The sequence below is a fragment of the Zingiber officinale genome, chromosome 6B (genome assembly GCF_018446385.1).
Source record: "Zingiber officinale cultivar Zhangliang chromosome 6B, Zo_v1.1, whole genome shotgun sequence".
Lineage (NCBI taxonomy): Eukaryota > Viridiplantae > Streptophyta > Magnoliopsida > Zingiberales > Zingiberaceae > Zingiber > Zingiber officinale.
The window spans coordinates 103,073,891-103,078,479 of record NC_055996.1 but is presented as its reverse complement, the minus strand read 5'-3'; positions in this window follow the sequence as shown (position 1 = coordinate 103,078,479).

Below are 4,589 nucleotides of genomic sequence, written 5' to 3'. Positions count from 1 at the left end.
GATAGAATTTTATCCCCCCCAGGCGCCCGGAACCCTTCCAGGTGCCTGGAATATTGCTATAAATATAGCACTGATTTCAACAGTTAGTACAACAACTTGTAATTCCATTTCTTTTGCTTTACTTTTGGTTGTGAGCTGTGAATGTTGTAAGAGGCTACTCCATCCGAAGGAGATCTTCAAGAAAAGTGCGCTTCATTCTCCTATGATTAGTAATTTTCTGATTGCAAACCAAGTAATTCTTCTTATGTCTATTTCCTTTTTATTGGTCTCTTTATTTTTAGTTACAAGTGTTCTTATTTAAGCTATAAGTCGAGAAAGGGTTGATTTGTTTTTGTAGGACAATTCATCCCTTCCCTCTTGTCGCCCTTTAAAGGGACCAACAAGTGGTATCAGAACGAGGATGCTTCAAAAGGACTAACTGCCGACCGAAGCAAAGCAACTAATGGCCGAACCAAGCATCGTTCCACCAAAATTCAAGGGAGACTTCGCACACTGGAAACACCGTATGGAGGTATTCCTGAAAACAGACTTTGAGATTCGTTTAATAATAAAATATGATTTTGTAGCTCCTACGAGTCAAAATAGAGAGGAAAAAGAAGAGAGTCTTTGGACGAAGAAAGAGTAAAATGATTCCGTAGTGAATAACCGAGCGGAGTATCACTTACTGAGCGTACTTCCATCTCAAGAAGTCAACCGCATTGGGAGCTACTTGTCGGCCAAAGAACTCTAGGAAAGATTCCTGGAACTCCACGAGGGCACATCCGAAGCCAAGCTCGCAAGAAGACACATACTTCAGAACAAATTGACGAATATTCGTCTAGAAAGAGGTGAGAAGGTAGCCGATCTACATGCGAATGTAAAAGAACTAATCACCGGACTTGAAAACCTCAGTGAAACGGTAACCAACCAGAACACAATACACTAAGCACTCAATGTCTTTCATAGGACTCCAGAATGGACCTCAATAATTGATGTCTACTACATCTCAAAGGACCTGGAGGTAAGTACCATAGAGGAATTCTTTTCCACTTTAGAATTACATGAAACTAAATGTGCAGGGACAACAAAAGAATTAAGCCTGTGTCATCCTTTTCGCTAGCTGCATCTTTTGCTCGACTTCTTGAGTTCCTAAACTCCTGCACACTTAGACACAAGGATCAAACATAACAGGACTTAACTTAACATAGTTGATCATATCAAAACTACCACGGGGTTCCAACAATCTCCTCATTTTTATATGTATTAACTTAGATTCAAGTTAGGGTAAAACACAATGTAATAAAAGTATTGTAAAGAAATTGCAATAATAACATTTTAGGAACATTAAGTATAATGTTGCAAAATTCAAAATCTCCCCCTAAACATGTACATATTCCTCCCCCTTTGATCACATCAAAAAAATAGGAAAATAACATAAAAAATTAGAAAGTTTAAAATAAATTTTAGGGGAGTTAAAAAAATTCAATAAAGTCATACTTTGTATTCGACAAGAAAGAGTTTTAAAGAAAACATTTTATCAATTCTAAAAGTTCGTCTAATCCTAAAAAAATTTTTAAAACTTGTTAAATGATTATACTAGTAAATCGTTTAACAGGTAGTCAATTAAACATTAAATTCAATAATTGACTTCCAGGCTGTGGCGAGACACTAGGTCTTCTTGGATATTGGAACAACAACCACTTTCTTAGACAAAGCCTTTTTAAAGAAATTAATATTTAATTTCCTTTCTAATATTTTAACCCTGTTTTAAAAATTTTAGTCTAAGTATGACTTTGGAACCCAATATAGGTTTCTATCTACTTGATTAATAAGAAATTTTGGAGGTATATAACTTCTAGGGATCTTTTTAATTTAACCCCTGTGAAATCGTAAATACCAATTTATCTTATCATGATTTCTAATTTTTTTTATTTTTGAAAGTTAATTTCAAACATGCATGTTCTTTTTCCAAAGTTTCGATTTACATTTTCTAGTTTTAAACTATCTAATTGTCTTTTTAAACCAATGTTCTCTTTTTCTAATTTTACCAAATCCTTGGAAATAATCTTAATCATATTAAATGACTACTTAAGAGATAGTGCACACACCTCACTTACCTCATGTTCTGATGCTCCCCCTTTATCACAGTTTTCTTCTGATGATTCTCCCCCTTCATCGATGCTTATTTCTGAGCTGCTTTAATCTTCTTCTTGGTGGTCGGCCAGTAGGGCTAGTCCAGAGAAGACCTCGATCTCGGACTAAGAGGATGATGATTCATCCCATGTGACCTTCAAGTTCTTGTGCTTTGGTCTGTTGCCCTTGTCTTTCTCCTTCTTCTTTAGTTTAGGGCATTCATCTTTGATGTATCCTTCCCCTTGGCAGTTGTAGCATCGGACCTTTCTTGTACTCCGAAGGTGCTTTTTTCCTATGACTTATTAAATTTATTGGATTTAATGTATTTACTAAATTTTCTTACCATTAGAGCCGCTTCGTCTCCATCAATTGACTCGTCAGGTCTGGATCATTCATTTTTGCCTTTAGGGTAATGTTCTGGCTCAGCCTTTTTCTTTATCCTGCACACCGACATTCCCGTAATTCGAAAGTGGAGAAAAAATTTTCTAAAATACTCACCTCGAGATCTTTGGAGATATAGTAGGAGTCTACTATAGATGTCCATTCCGGTGTTCTCGGGAACGCATTTAAAGCATACCTTAGTGTGTCCCGATTGGTTACTATTTCTCCGAGGTTTGTTAGGCTGGTGATTAGCTCTTTGATTCTTCTGTGTAGTTGAGCAACCGATTCACCTTCTTCCATTCGAAGATTACTGATTGGGTTTTGGAGTAGATCCCGTTTTGCAAGTTTGGCTTCGGATGTACCTTCATATAGTTCCAGGAACTTCTCCCAAAGTTCCTTTGTTAATTCGTAGGTGTCGATTCTGTTGACTTCTTGTGGAGGTAGCACGCTCATGGAATTTGGCTCGTCTATTTGCCACAAAATCTGCTTGCTCCTTTTTGATCTATTGATACTCCTCTTTATCTTTCAGTGCTACAAATCCATATTTTAATATTAACAATAAATCAAAATTGATTTTAAAAAAAATACATCCATGCGTTTCTTCAAAGACACAAATTCTCCCTCGAATTTTGGCGGGTAGATTGTCGGTCTGGTCATTGTTTTGGTGCTTCAGTCAGCGATTAGTCCTTTTGAGGTGGTTGGACTCTAATACCACTTGTTAGGATCCTTGGCGGCTGGCTTGAGGGAGTGAATTGCCTGTTAAGAAATAAAAAGAACCTTTCCTGAACTTTAGACTTCAATTAAAAGCAACAACAATGATAAATTAAAATAATGACTAGAAAGAAGAGGCACAAGGTTTAATTGGTTACAACCTATATGGTTGTTAATCCAAGGTAAATGAAAGTGTAATAAAAATCTCCTTCGTTGAAGGCGGAGAAACCTCTTACACTCGTTGAAAGGCTCAGACAGTTGCTAGGAAATGATTACAGGAGTTGATATCTATTTCCTAGGTTCAAGGGTATTTTTATAGCCCTTGGGAAACTTTATCTGATGCTGGAAAGTACCTCCAAAAAGCTAGAAAGCACCTCCAGCAAGATAAGTACGGATAAAACTTTATCCTCTTGCAATGGCAGAATTTGTCTGGTCGAAGGCGCCTTCCATAGGGTTGGAAGGCGCCTTCGTACTGTTCGTTGAAGGTGCCTTCCAGCCATAGAAGGTGCCTTCCACAGTGAAGGTGCGGAGGCACATGGAGGCATGCGGAGGTGCCTTCAACTCCCTTTGAAGGCGCCTCCAGTAGTATTTCCAGCCTTCTTTTTGCTCTTCTGTTACTCCGATTGCCTGAGTGATCGCGACCATCCGGGATAGAGCTCACCCGAACCCATTTCCTGGTCTTCTCCTAGAGCAGGCTTCCACTCCGACTTCTCATCCCTCAGAATGTCGCGCACGTCCTTCTCATCCACTGGTGTACTCTTTCGTAGCACCTCGTCCTTCGGATGCACCGAACCTGTCGACTCCCTTCCCATGCCATCCTTCTCGCTAGCTACGTCTTCTGCTCGACTTCTTGTGTTCCTAAGCTCCTGCACACTTAGACATAAGGATCAAATATAACAGGACCTAACTTAACTTGGTTGATCACATCAAAACTACCACGGGGTTCCAACACCCCAGACGCCCCTTTCCTCTGCTCCCAATCAAAGACGACGAGTTCAATGACAGCGACTTCAGTGGAGTTGCATCAACGACGATCCTCGAGCGACACCGGAGTGGTCTCTCCAGCGAGCTCTTCATTCCTCTTGCAGCCAACAGCGGGTCTACCTTCCAACGCAGTTCACGTAGGTGGCGACACCCCAGTGGCGACGAGATTTTGGTTCTTCTCCAGCATCCTTCCATTTTCTCGTCCTCGTACCAGCATCAGAGCTCTGAGTTACTCTATCAGATGTGATGAAGAAGGTAGCAACAACTCATAGGTTTAGACAAACCATTTTTCCTTCACCGGAGGGTTCCATACAGCGTTCTTCCAATCTCCAGCACCGCACAACCTTCTCTACCCAACATGGTGAAGAGGTCAGATCTAGGCTGATGGTTCTTGGTAGATC